General features: G+C 36.2%; 1 long non-coding RNA gene across 1 annotated transcript in view; it reads left to right on the top strand.

Moving 5' to 3' along the window:
- LOC143693959 (uncharacterized) overlaps positions 1–15,469 on the top strand; it is a 61,714-nt gene that overhangs the window by 26,019 nt on the left and 20,226 nt on the right. The window contains exons 3-6 of the long non-coding RNA XR_013182080.1: positions 9,249–9,428; positions 10,225–10,370; positions 10,668–10,805; positions 11,960–12,076. This is a non-coding gene — a long non-coding RNA (uncharacterized LOC143693959). The remainder of the gene's footprint in view (positions 1–9,248; positions 9,429–10,224; positions 10,371–10,667; positions 10,806–11,959; positions 12,077–15,469) is intronic.

Genomic DNA, 15,469 nt, shown 5'->3' with positions numbered 1-15,469 from the left:
AAAGTCCTTTCCCAAATTTTTTTCTAATTGTAGACCACATGTACCAGAGAAAAATTTTTAGTTTAATTTTGCAGTGTTATTTGGAAAGGTCAAAAATGCAGACTTGGAAACTCAATACAGACACTGTAAAACAAACTCTGAACTGAGCCAAGTCCTTGTTCAGAGGAGAGCTAGAGAACAGCCTATGCCTGGTGAGCTCTGAGGGCATGTGTGCACTGAATTTTCTGTTCCTTCAGAGTTTTTGAAAGGTGTGTTTCCCACATAAAAGGAATAGCTACAGAGCTGCCAGCTCTCCTTTCAGCAGTGGAGAGCAGGCCCTCATTACTGATGTGAAGGACAATGAAGGGCACAAAAATCTTTTGAATGCTCACTTAGTAACTCTTATTAGAGGATCAGGCTCTTCCCAAAGAGGGAACCTCCTCCTCAGCCTGTTTAAATTACTCTGAATGGATTTACATACATTTACTCCAGTTCAGTTACTGGAACATGCATGTACTACCTAATGGGAAATAGTTTCTTGTATTTTTAATTGACAAATATTCCTGAAAATTATTTAATAGCCTTTTACTGAGCATTCACTTTTACTAATTCATGTATAGACAAGATCTTAGGCTATGACAACCTGTATTCAAAAGTGATAATGAATGTTTTCATCATCTGTATCTCTAAAGCTAATGAACTTCTGAATTGTACTTAGCTGAAGGTAAGAATTGATCCTGTTCACGTAAAAATTTGTTCTTAAAATTATGCCTGATATGAGTACTTGCAAGAAGATCAACCATAGAAGTCAGGCTGTTATGAGAAAAGATGCTATAGCTTATTCCTTTTTAAACTTTATTTTTTCCTCAGGAAGCTAGATATATTTTATATATATAATTTTTTTATATAGATACACACACACATACACACACACACACACACATATATATATATATATACACACGGTTACACAGTGAACTACAGAAAGAATTAGGGACATGTATTTCATGATCAAATTACTTTATTTCTAATATATTTTTTTATTTAAATGATAGATTAAAAAAATTAATTGTAGCAATGACTCTTAAACATCTTCAAATCCATCTGCCCTTTGCTATGTCTGGAAATTTGCTTTCAATTCCCACTCTGAAAGAAACCCTGGAGTCAGATGCAATGCTTCCAGGACTAGAAATTAGGTTAATAAGGAAGAGTTGCTGACATGCCTGAAGTATATTCTGACCTAATAATATACATTTCTTAGGAAGCTAATGATGTTCCAATTTGTCTAGGACATAAAATATCATAGAAGCAGTTGAGATATATACATCTATAAAGTTCCTTTGAGCCTCTTGTTCATCATTATATGTTGTACTGAGCTATAGTTGAAAATTTGCAATGATAGTGTTGTTTAGTACAAATGGAGATAATGTATTTCTTAGTATAATAGACCCTAACTGTGAAAAGGCAGCAGAGTCTCACAAATTTATTGTCTAGCCATGCAGTAATGACAGAAAAATATTCAGAGGCATCTGTTATAAAGAATTAAAGAATTATTCAGAGACATCTGTTATAAAGAGTTATAAATAATTGTTAAAGAAATCTCTAGCCCTTGAGATAAAGGTAATTTTTTAGAGTCATTACTGAACCAAAGCAGTAATTGTCAGCTGAGACTAGGATATTCAGAGCTTTCTATCTTGTGAGTTATTTTCTTTTTCCTGTCATCTACCCTTTCTTCCACTGGGGATAAGTTATTATTAAAAAAACTTAATAAATTTTGCAATTCATTTATCTGCATTTTATACTTGCATGGTCATTTTCCTGATGATTTTGTATATGAATTATAGCTAGCTTTTCATAGAAAACTTTGAAAACATTCTTGAGTACCTAGACACGTTTTAGGTATTTTTGGATGCTAAGCCAAAGCCAAACTCACTTATGGAACCTCTGCTTTTATTTTTAGCATTGTGCCTTATAAGAATTTGTGATTCTGTTTTGATTGAAAATATTGAAGCTCATTTTTATTGCTGGATTATGGAAGAGGCTTGATTGCCAACCCTGAAGCACCTTCTAGGATGTGTTCTAGGTCTGAATACACGTTGTTAGCAATTCCGAGAGAGATTGCTGTATTGAGGTCAATATGTCTCTTATGTCTGAGATGTGCAGTTTCTAAGAATTAGATGAGAATGACATCTTAGCAGAAAACTGGAGATTGTCATGGTTTTGTTTTCAACAAGTTACATATCATCTCATGAAGGTCAAGCCTTTTTCCTTGGTCAAAATGCTTTTCTCTTGATAGACAAGTACAGTTTATGTTGATGGAAACATTGGTGTCAAGCAAAATATTTTGTGAATTCACATCAATATTGCGATGTTGTTTTGGCTGAAGAGAGATAAAAGCCTTCCCACATGCCCAATTTATATTTTAGAAACCTTTAAGTGAAAATGAAATACCATTTCAATTTTATTCTTTGCTCTGAAATATAATTTTCAATACAGATTTTCTCCAAATTGAAAATGAACAGATTTTTTTTTTTGGGTTCCATCAGTAATTTTATGATGACATAGTAAGTTTACAAAAATGTAACTTTAATGAATTTAATTTGTTAAAATTATACTTTTAAAGCACCCAAACAATAATTTTAAGTGAATTTGTTGTGTGTCAATATTTTGGTTCTTGTTTCCCACAGGAAATTGTTGAACTTCAGAAACATGTGTTTTCTCTGATTTTGGTTGTTTTATTGCTCAATTTCTTTCCACTAAGTCTGATTTTCATCAAGTTTATATTTGGTCTCTTTTTTGTCTGTTTTATATCAATTTTTTTCATCTGGAAATCTACATAGTAGCTCTGAACTAAGCTGTTACTTCTTTCTTTCTTTTCAAAATTTCCTTCCGATTATTGTTCCAGACATGCAAAAGAAGACTGCAATATTTTTTTATCTGTCCTATTTTTCACAGAAGCATCTCTTAAATAAGTATAGGCTATGGAATATTTTCTGATACTGGAAGGAAAACTGCAGCCATTTGGCTGAGATTTCCTGAGGTGTAAAATAAAACCTTGGACATCTTGGGCTATATACCCAATTGATACGCAGAGATCAGTTTTATATGCAAGAAAACAGATTGATGCAGCTATGATTGACTCTGTACATGTTAGCTGGTGTGTGCATGTCTGCTAAGACAGAGACATAAAGAACGTAGATTTTACTGCGTGGGAGCAGTGAGTCATTGAACTAGCTCTTCACAGCTATAAATCAAAAAAGCAAATAAGCATGCATGTTTTCATACATGCAGTAAAAGAAACAAAAGACATAAAAATGTATAAATGTTCAAATTTACTATCTTTTAAATTTCTTTTATAGCATCACCTAATTTTATTTATACACAAAGTACAGAGGTGTGGAAGATGGTACACAGATTTGTTGAGTTGTGGGCTTTTTCCCCCCCATTAAGAGCAGGTAATGTTTCAATTTGAATAGATACAGAAACACTGGTAGCAAACCCTATGCACAGAAGTCACAGGAGTCACAGGATCAAAATCACCCTGAGATTAGTTAAGCAGCTAAAGCCACTGGTTATCAGCTTGAGATGATATGAAGTAACTTGTTCTTTCTTTGAAAATATCACAAGATTGCTAATTTCTTACATTTATTTTATTTTATTTTCTGTTGCACATCTCAGATGACTGCAATAGTGCTCCCTTCACAATGTGTCAGTATTACCCACAAATTGCTTGGACTAAGGAGTCTGATGTAAGTCCGGCTTTTCCAGTGCCCACTTTCTGACCAATAATAATGGGAACTATTGCAATGACATCTTAAGCTTGCAACTCTCCAACATCAGATACAGTGTTTTAGAAAACAGGAATAGAGAGAGTCGCTAAGGAATAGAAAGACTTGGATCCACGTATACAATACTCTGTACAGTGGAACTACACTGTCAAAGGGAAAATGGTTTGCCTCTGGGGAAGAGTATTACCCTAGAAACAAGAGAGATTTGTGGAAGATGAGCAGCTATCTGAGTCAAAACCATTTCTTGATGGGTATGGACATAGCAACTAGTCTCATGTAAAGCTCAAAGTCCGGTTTATGAAGTAATTTTAATCCTTGTTTGTTTGCTTGAGAATATTCCTTTAGAATATTCAAAAGTCAAATCTGTTGGTGGATATAATGGCTGTGTTTTCAGTGGGTGTATGTGGGTGCAACGTTTTGAACTGTGTTTCCACAGTGAAAGCTTTGAAACAACAGTAACTGCAGATAGCCAGCTATATTTGTTTAAATGAACTTCTGCAGTTATTACAGTATTTATAGAAACCTAAAGGGCTATGGATGCAGTTTAGCAGATATCTGTTTACATTTTAAGGAGATAATTATGTGATGTCCACCAAGTTTGTGGGCAATCTATAATGGTAATTATCATGCTTGTACAAAAATACAAATTACACTCCAAAATATGTATCCAGTGGGAAATTATTCCCTCCTAGAAGAAAAACGCTCTCATGCACTTCTTGCTTGCACTGTTTTCAGTGTAGTTTCTTTACTCTTGTTTGATTGCTGTTGATGTACTCTCACATTGCCCAGCAGATTAACTTTTTTCATCCAGCTTATGTAAGCAGTCATCTCAACTGGAACCACTGATGCAAGAGGTAGCTGAGTCATCTTAATCAATGTACCCATCTACTACTACTAGAAGCCCATGAGACCTATTGATAGAAATGATGTGTAGCTGCAGTACAGCTTCTCCAGTTCTATCATTTGCAGCTGTATGGTGACACTGTATTAAATTTTTGAGCTCTAAGTGCTTTCATCCTGCTTCTTCACACAGGCAAGGTACAAAATGTTCATTGCTTTTCAACTCTTCAGCCTCTGTAAGTGAAAACTCAGATATATAGCAATTATTGTGGACTAGAAACTTTGCTGTGTCAGAATTCAGCTTGATGCACAGAAAGAGAACTTTCTGGTGCCTTTCTATCATTCTGAGCTTGACTGGTAAGACAACTAGTCTGGATTAATCTGCTCTACCCTGAGCTACAATAGTGCTGGGACAGCTCCCCCAGAGCTAACCTAACTGTATTAAATGCCATTAATTGGATGACAAAGTTAGTTTGGTTGGTGGCAGAAATCTGGCGAGCCAAGAGTCTTTGCAGAGAGAGTAATCAAAGTGCAGATAAACCATATCCTTGTTTCCCTATGGCTGTGCTAGTCAGGACTGCGTGCCACTCTAAAATATTTAAGAAAAATGTATTTATACCTTAAGTTTTGTAATTTAAAGCATTTACAAAATCATGTAATCTGATCCTTGCTCACTTCAAAAAAGCCTGGAATGCTAAGGAGTGGACCATGCAAGGAGTTTCCAGAGGTATCTGATTGATCTGAGCAGAATTTACATGAGAAGTGGGCACTGAAAGCTTGGAGCATGCAAATCTTTCACATGGCACAGAATAAGCACTTCTTTTCAGTGAATCTGACATCACACATTGAGAAAAAGTTACACTAGATATTAGAAATTGTTTGTTCTTTTACCACGTTGCATCTCTATGCTTAGGAAATGCTACAACACCTAATATAATATGTTTATCCATGGGTTTCCTTAGTTATCATTGGGAAAAATGTGATTTTTTCTCTTTCTTTTACATTAAAAAAATTCCTGATTCTGGATGGCCTGTATAATGTTGATCCTTGTTCTTAAGTCTGGATTAGATTGGCTTTGCAAGGAAAAAATGAGTTGGGGCACAACTGGCTGTGTACACTAGGTGTGTTAATTTGACCATAGCATTCCTAAATTTTGGGATGCAAATCAGAATTGCAACCAGATGCCAGGTTCCTAAGGTTCAGTGTAGCAAATACAGTCTTGAATCTTTCTCTGCTTCATTGATACAAGGTCAGAACTGGTGGTATTTTTGCCCTTCACTGCAGGACTTCTCTTAAGTATATTACTCAATTATACAAGTTCCCTATAACGCAGGAGGTAATTTGATATTGCCCAGACTAATAATTTCCCGAGGACAGGAATATACTAAGGAAAGACAGCAGATCATGATCTTAAGGGGAGGATGATTTGCCTGATGAAATGTAGATGTCTGCTCTTGAGCCAGGTGTCTGTGCTTCTGTTACAATCAGTGGAGAGAAACAGGGAAGAGTAGGCTGTAACTCCACTTCTCTGACAGGGATAAAACTGTGCAGAGAAATTGTTTTCTATAAATTCCAACTTCTCTACCAACTATAAGAGGATGCTTGTATGAATAATTTGGAACCAGGCAAGCAAATCCTCTCCTCAGTGCTTAAAGCAGAATAAATCTTTCAAGTGGGACACAGATGAAGAAACACAGACAATCAGACTAATAATCTGGAACTCAATAATCTACCACTTCTGATGCACTTTGTTTCACAGAAAAATTTCTGTCTAGCTCTGAACAAAACTGCTAACATTTCACTATAGGAGGGACCATTCCAAAGGTGAGCTCTCCTGGCAGCCCTTCTTCAAACTGGAAGAGGTTTTCTATTTTCCCAGTAAGGGATTTTGCCTCCTCAAAGCTGTGCTATTTGCCTTTTTAAATAGTGTCAGCTGTGTATAAAGATGCAAGACACAATTAGTGTCTCAGCCTTCAGTGTGCAATGTGATTATTTCTGTTACATTAATATTTCAGCTAATTCATCAAAACATATTATTCACCTGCAATAACCTCAGAGGCTCTATTCCTCCACAGGATTCTAATTAGTTTTGCATTTGGTGAAAGCAGTAAGAGAGGGAGAGGTTTTATATTTGTTATGTTGCAATGGATTAGAGATCAGGGCAGAAATTTTTTCCGAATATTGCTGAAAGACATAGAATTGGTTTCATGTTCTGCAAATCTTCTGATTCTATCTGGTACCCTCTCAAGCCTTTCAAAACCTGTGTATTTGTTGTCTCCTCAGAAGAATTTCACTTCTGAATAAATTTAGTATAAGAAAAATGGCAAAATATTTAGATAAAAAGTACCTGTCATGCTTTTCTGAGAAAAAATGAGCACAAGGAAAGGGATGGGGCTTTTTTTCCCCGCCAAGCTCAAAAACATCCAGACCTGGGATTTGGGAAAGGACTTTTAGGTCACGCAATATAGAGTGGCCTGACAGTCAGAGGGCAGTCCAAGCTGGCATCACCCAGTGAGCATGTGAGGAACTGTATGAACATAAATCTGTGTCATTGCTTCCCTTACATAGCAGGTACATTGAGGAAGCAACTTCTATATCTACTGCACACTTGGAAATCTTCATAACTTGCCCTGAATGCTTCCTATTTATCTTGTGTCATATGAAACCTCTACTTCTTTATTCCACAAAGTATTTTCAAAAAGAACGAAAAGAAAGAAATAAAAATAGGGCATGTATTTCCCCCTCCTCCAAAGTTCTTTCATATATATTTCTTGCATGTAAATGTGTAGCTTTTGATATACATCCTTTTGTAGGGTTTTTCTGGCAGGAGAATATTTTAATGTGAATAAGCACAGCCTTTGCCTGCTTCACACACTGGTTGCCTTAGTAACTGTGGCATAGTGCAGCTGAAGTGTGCTGATACCCTTGAAAGGGAGTTTGAAGGAAGCAGATGGGCTGTGATTATCATTGGTTGGATCAATTAGATGAGTAGATTGTGAGATACTAAAAATAATACCTTCAACTGCTTAAAAAAATTAATTTTGCAAGAGGAACAGCATTTTCAATATGACTCGTTAAGATATACGTCATCATGTTTGCAATATTTTTGTTCATCTTATATGATGAGGAAAGATGAAACTTTCCTGTCTTTTGCCAGAAGATTATCTTGATAGCTTTACTTTATTTTTAGTGGTCTCTTCCTTTCCAGACAGAGTCTGATGGTATGAACAAAGTGTGTTAATATGCTAAAAAATTAACAAATCCATAATAAGCAAAAGAATGAATATAAACTAGTTGCCTTTGTTAGGTTTGAAAACAGAGACAAGAAAGGCAATACTAAAATGTTTTTGCAAAAAAAAAGAGGAGGAAAGGAAAAATCTGATACTTGCAACTTTGATGCTTTTGCAGAATATGAGTTCTTTCCTAGATGAAAACTGGGGTATTGTATCAGGGAAAAAAATGCTTAGAAATAGTTTTGTAAATTAGGAGCTTAATGGATTTACAGAGTATAATTTTATAATCCTATTTTGATTTACCATAAATTTATTCAAAGGAAAGGGAACTGATTGACAAGATTTCTACATTTAAAAATTTTTAGAGAAAAGTTTTCTTTATTTTTTAATAGGGAAATTTACAGGCTTGGTGTTTAATATTCTATGGCATTTGCAGAAAATTGCCCACTAAATTCAAATCACTAATAAGGAAACAAAACCTGTATAGGACAAGCATTCTTCTGATATCCATGAGATCTTGTAACTCTCCCCAAATGTAAAAATACACATCTAGCTTAACATGAGAAGTGTGAGAGATGTAATCTTTTTATTGGGTATGAATCCTTTGTATGAAGAATCTCCCTTCTTTGTGTCTTAACAGTATCAGATATCACAGATGTTTTGCAGTCACATTTGAACAAGTGGGGTACCTGGCTTAGTAGCAGTGATGGGTGACCTCCACACGCTGGATCTTGAAAGCTACATTTCTCTAAGGGAGCTTGATATCCCAGGTGTTTCTGACATGATCATCACATTGAAAGGGGCACAGGATCACTTTTCATTTTTCCTCAGATACAATTCCTGCAGAGTTTTGGGTGAGTGTATGCTAGCCCCGCTCCTCTGTCATATTCCTGCTGTCAAAAATGCTCTAATCACAGCTTATTTTCACTGCTGGGATGCCTGCCTATTTGTAAAACTGCTTTTTATGGTCTCTAAGAAATTCAGCGTGTTGAGGGACTGGAGAAAAAGGATAGGCATGGAGTTAGAAAAAGACAAGATGAGAGCAGGCACAGCTCCTGAGAGGCTACTTTTTTTTCCTAGAAGAAATTGCTGTTAGAGGAGAAGAAAACAAAATGCAATTACCAGGAAGAGCATGCTGGTAAACTAAAAGGCATTTAGCTTAATTTAGTCAAACTAAAGAGATATTTAAAGATTCTGTTCTCTCTTTCATATATACACCTGTTGGTTCCTGAATCTTAAGGGCTCTCTGGTAATTCTCCCTCACACTTCAAGTAATGTAACTTTTTGAGAAAGGTGTGCTTTGCTTTGCTGTAGGCCCACATGGGAGCGGGGATTGGGGAATTTACTGAACTCCAGATACTCTTTGAGATCAGACGAGGTTTTTATTAACATTTCAAAACCTTTGCAGCTGCAAATGCCAGTAAAGACCACTCCCAAAGCCTGGAGGCTGAGGAAGATGCTCACAGAAACATGGAATCTTCAGCAACGTACTCCAAGTCTGATCTACTGTTAAGACTGACAAATAGAAAGTGTGTGAAATTGTGTCAAGTTGTTTCTCTTGTCTGTGGGCTGGGGAAGCTGGAACTAGGTAAGAAATTTTTATGTTTTCCTGTTTTTTCCATTTATGCAACTCAGCCCAGCTGAAAATGTTGATGTGACTTACACTAGTGCCAACCTCTCATGCACTGTTACTGCTTCGCTAAATCTGAGTCCCAGAGAAATGTTCAAAGACTCCTGGTTGTTACAGGGGTCAGCAGGTCTCATTGCCTCTTTAAAGGCATTGGGTTTGACAAGCCTTTACCAATTAGCTGATTGATCAACTGATGAAACAGAGAGTGAAACAGGGCATTATAGTGTGTGCAGAATTTACATGAGCAAGTTATGAAAGTAAACCATCATAGGACTTTTAATTTTAGACATCTTAGTTGGCTAGATTTCAGTCCTGAATGTGTTCAGGATCGCTAACACCACCACAGCACACATGATGAGTGAAATAAGTAAGATGAATCACTTCTTAGGGTTCACTGCCCCACTGGGTTAGAGAAGTATCCATCACTGTAATACAACTGTGATGAATGCTGTAGCAAATCCTAAAACTGAAAATCAGAAAAATATGGTTAATATATATAGAATAACAGTTTCAAATAATGTATATTCCCACACATGTAACAGAGCACATAGGGAAAGTACACCACACTTAAAGCACACAGTAAATAAATTGGGGAACACTGGAAATTAACCATATTGTGGCAATTTTAATTGTACACCTTTTAAAGATTAGATTTTGGCTTTAGTCTGTTCCTTTTGTTGCCCTGGTGTTTAAGAGAAAATCTAGTAAAAATGGTCTGATTGGGCACTGTCAAGTAACATCTTGTTATTTGCAGCTAACATGACAAGCTCCCAGAGAGTTTTTTGATGAAATACTTCAAATACGCATCAAAACAAGAAGAAAATTCTTCAAAGAACTTGTTTGAATTAAAGTGTCACTGAATCAAACTTAACTGAAGATTGGCTGGTATTTTTAACTGCAGTAAGTTGAAAGACTTTGTAAAGCTACTTGGAGGTTGACTTGCTGTAGTTTATTTTGTTAATTATAGAAAAGTTCTCACAGAGATCTTGGTGAAAGTCAACTCCCCTGTAGTGTGCAACCTCATTTTGTATGTTTGCTGAGACATAGAGTTACTCTGAATGTCACCATAATTTCAGAGATGTCTCTGTTTCTCTTGCTCATGTGTGTCAGCCATAGATTTTGTTTACTCAGACCTTTCCTTCTGTTGTTACTGACTCTTAATTTCACTAGTGGCTAACAGTATTACCTTAATTTCAGGAGCACCTGGCAATTCAATCACAAGTGCTTGTGAGACTGATTGTCAATCACCCTGATCCTGTCCCAATTTGGGGAGCACTTTGGATCATTGGTCCTGACTCAGCACCCACTGCCCAGTTGCCTTTGATGCAAACCCAGGTGAGCTTAAGAAGGGTAAAGATAGTCTCATCTGCCATACAAAGAAGAATTCCATTTGTTGGCAATTTATTCATGTTTTTGTGTTGCTATTAAGAAGACTATTAGCAATAGTTAGTTAAGCCAATAGCTTTCAAACCAAAAGCAGAAATGTACGTTTAATGGGACTTGTTAAGTGAAGCAGCTATTCTAGGTTAAGAAGGCTATAAGGAAGAAAATATCATGGAGAAAACTCATCTATTCCACTATTCTGCAATAATATCATATATATTTTCATGCAAAGAAAAAAGATGTCAGTTAAACTAGTACTTGTCAAAAGCCAGGAAAGGCATACTATAAAGAATGAGTTAGAAGAAAATTACACACATTGTCACAATGAAATGTCTTCACAAGATACTCTGAATTTTGGTATTCGTTCTGGCCTGTGAGGCATTCTGTAAAACTCCCAAAGGAATATCAAGGTACCTTTAAAGTAAAGAAATTCAAATACAAACAATCATTTTTTCCTTCTAGTTCATAGAATTTAGAATAATCTTCAATATTTTCCATAGGCTCCCTCTCTACTTCCTTCCTTTACAATAGTTTGAGTTTACTTTTTTTCTCTCTTTTGCAGTAAAAGTAATTGAGGATGAAAGCACAACCAGAGATTTTCTGCTACGTGTCGTTTTGTGTGTGGATATGCATAAATACTAAGCTATGTTACTCAAGTTTTCCTAGCAGAAAATCCAGACAACATTTCACTGTGCAGAAATTAACATTCTGATGTGATCAACAGCAACCAAGCCAGTTGCCGAGTAGTGGTAACTGATCCCTTCCACATTTGCATGCATCTAAACCACAGAAAAAGCCTTTGAAGATATTTTTTAGGGTAGATATATTATTTATTTTGTGTTATTGCTGTTAGCATTGCAAGCAAGATGTACACAGATGCATACCTCTATTGGTTTTGTGCTAAACTCTTCTGTTCAAGTTCAGAGACTCCTAAGCCTGTGCATTCAAGTTTATACAGAACTGGAACTCATTTACAAAGTATTTCTATGCTCTGGTCATATAAGCCATATGAATATGTATGTCTTCAAATTTCAAAAATAGAGAACCTAATAAGATCTGATTTTCCAGTTAAAATCCTAAGGTCATGTTACATTCATCCCCCACAGAGCCTGACAAAGCAAGGTCAGAATAAAACATCTGCCTTGAAAAAGGAACAAAACCTTAGAACTGATATTGATGATATCAGCAGTCTGCCTTTGGGAGACAAATCACTCTGACATGTGGTGAGTTAAAACTGATCTCATATCCCATATGACTTCTGAACCAGCTTTTCAGTTTGGGTTGACAATGGAAATGTAAAACAAACAAAAAAAAAAAACCACAGAAAGACAACCAAACCCCATGAAATTATCTCACCTTTTGTGTCTTCAAGAAGTATATGCCATTTTTCCTTTTGAAAATCTTTTGCTTGGTCAGGATATTTTTTCTTATATAAGTTTCATTTGGAAGCTTTAAGTCATAATCTTATTTTATGAGGTACATATAAATTAAATAATATATCTGCTCAGGAAAAAAAGGGTTTTGGCAGCCTACTTCAGGGAAAAGTCAGTGAAAGGTTGATGCAGATGAAAATCTCATGGACAGGTAAATTAAGGCTGCTAAATGCTCTGTAACTCTCAGCAGTGCTGAGTTCACAAGGATGCTGAAGTGCCTCTTGCCAGCTCTAACTATTTAGTTGTAAAAGCTCAGTTCTAGGCATTTTCATTTTGGGTATAGGCAGATCTGCATAAGCAGAGCATAATTCTAACAAGCTTCTAAAATTGTAGGATGTCATAAAAGCAGGGGAAATGAATGTGTAAAAAAGGAAAGCTACAGAGAAGAGAAAATGAAGAAACACTTCTCTCAGTGCTTTGTATATGATGCTAAAGGAGCCAAGGCATTGTCAAAATTAATATGATGAAAAAGTAAGACTTTTCAGAAAATCTGCTCAATCTTTATGATAGTCCATAAAGTATCTTAAGTAAATATTTTGTCTAGGATTTTGAAAGATTGTTTTCAATAGATCCTGCCTTTGGAAGGGCTTATTGACTAGTTTATCTCTTGTGTTCCTTTCCAGATGCTGAACTTTGTGATTTATAAATTACAGTAACAGCCTACTGACATTTGAAACTTCATAGTAATTAGTAAAGAAAAATTAAAAGTAGATGGAAAAAAATATCAAGTGGATGCTACAAAAATCTTTTATTTAAAATATCAGAAATACTTCAGAAAACAGTCTAAAGACTTAAAATTCTTCCTAAGGAGGGGAAGTGGAGGGAGATGCCCTGATCTCTTCTCTGTGGTGGCCAGTGACAGAACCCAAGGGCATGGCCTGAAGTTGTGTCTGGGGAGGTTTAGGCTGGGTATCAGAAAAAGGTTCTTTGAGAGTGTTGGGCACTGGAACAGCTCCCCAGGGAAGTGGTCACAGCACCAAGGCTGACAGAGCTCAGTAAGCATTTGGACAAGGCTCTCAGGCACATGGTGTGACTCTTGGGGCTGTCCTGTGCAGGGCTAAGAGCTGGACTTGATAATTCCTCTGGTTTCCTTCCAACTCAGGATATTCTGTGATTCCATAAGTTACACTGTGTGCTAACATTGGAAATAACTTGTAGTCTTCCTTCTGTAACACCTTTTTTTTTTTTAAATATACTCTGGGAAGATATGGTTTTCAGTCAAAAGTTGATGTTGAAAGATGGTGAATGATGTTTAATGATGGTTCTTTGGCTCATTCTGCAGATTGCCTGACTCTTGAGTTGTCTAATTAGTTATTACCTTCCTGAATCTGCAGAATTTTTTTTTTCACTTATTATTACACTGAATATTCTTTTTTGGAACAGAGCAGAACTCGTTCCAAATTCTTGCCCACAGTTCAGTCTAGTAGGAAAAAAGGGACTAATGAAATCTTTGAATCTGTAAAAAAATTAAGAAGTCTTAGATCTTCATATATAGCAGCGAGATACTGCTCATGAAATCCATAATTTTTAAAGAATGTTGAAAAATTGGGGCAGATGAAGAAAAAAAGCTATTGACGTATTCCTAAGATTAGAAAGTAGCTTGCTGTGAGGAACTGAGCTCAATCCGTACACTTTATCTTTAATAAAATTGGGATGTCACTTGATTGCAACATATGAGTATATAGTGGTTAACAAAAAGCACCTAAATTCAGCGGGGAAAGACATAATTAGAGCCTGCTAGCTGAGCCACAGATACTTGATCAGAAATTTGGGACCACTTTTTAACAATGATGATAATTAAATGATGGAAAAAATTACTATAGGGGGGCTAAATTAACCATCTTTAAAGTCCTCAGCATGACTGGAAGGAGTAATAATGTAGGATATTCTGCATGTCTTCCAGCTGAAATCCTGCTGGTCTGGGGAGGAGGAGGATGCTACTGTCTCCCTCATATACTACTTATAGTAAATGTGACAAAGCCAAATTAGATTGTTTTCTCAAAATTTTCCCTTAATTAAACACCAATTAGTGCAGTTGAACAGAGGGATACATGATTGAGATCTAATGACCTGTGATATGGAGCACGACAAAATAAATCAATGAGCTTTTGTATTTTGATATGCAAATGTGAAGACTTCATGCAGAGTTCTTCAGTCTGGAGTAGCAATGTAACTCTACTGACTGTGGGCCTGTTTTCCCTCCTCATTTTGTGTGAATTGCCTGCCTTAAACAATATTTGAGTTGATGTTGTTCATAACCTGCCTGTTTCTGAGTTAGGGTTGAATTTTTTCCCCCACATATTGCATTTGTGAGTGGGAAGGTTGTCATAATTTTTGGTGCATAATAAGATCTTAATATAGTTTTCGGTAGTTGTTATGGAATCGTGAAATAGATTGTGTTGGAAGAGACCTTTTAAATGTCATCAAGTTGAACTCCCCTTCAATGAGCAGGGACATTGCCAACTAGACTCTTAGAGACCTTAACCTTGAATTTTTCCAGGGATGGAGTATCTACCACTTCTTGGGACAACTTGTTCTAGTGTGTTTCCAGCCTCGTTAAAAAAAAAAAAAACAAACAATCAAACTTCTTTCTTATACATAATCAAAATTAACCCTCCTTCAGTTTATTGCCATTATCCCTTGTCTTATTGCAACTGGCCATGGTAAAATATCTGTCACCATCTTCCTTGGAGGGCCCCTGTAGGTACTGAAGTGCTGTTATAAGGTCTCCCAGGAGCCTTTTGTTCACCAGGCTGAACAAGCCTGATTTTCTCTGCCTGTGTTCATTCCCAGTCATGTTTATATAACTTTTAGAAAATAAACGTTCCCACTATTACAGTAAAGGTTTTCATCTGTTTAAAGTGAAGCCCAAGTACCAGAATTGGAGAAGGCATGAAATCTGCACTCGTTCTGTGTGCAGGCCTTAGTGAAATGATACAGGATAGAAAAAGATGAGTAAACATCACACAAAAGCAGTTTTATGTATCTAAGATCTCCCATGTCCCATGCTCTTGAGTAGCTACATGACATATCAATCAGTGTATTCTTCCAAAACAAAATCCATCAATCAAAGATGACAATTCCTAACTTACAAAGATCAAATTAGTGTGGTATTCCAAACAAGAATGTGTGGTTTTGTAACTGTCATAAACACAGCAATTTGAATTATCATAGCTCTGCATT

This window comes from Agelaius phoeniceus, chromosome 4, assembly GCF_051311805.1.
Source record: "Agelaius phoeniceus isolate bAgePho1 chromosome 4, bAgePho1.hap1, whole genome shotgun sequence".
Taxonomy (NCBI): domain Eukaryota; kingdom Metazoa; phylum Chordata; class Aves; order Passeriformes; family Icteridae; genus Agelaius; species Agelaius phoeniceus.
This window is presented reverse-complemented; position numbering and strand designations above follow the sequence as displayed.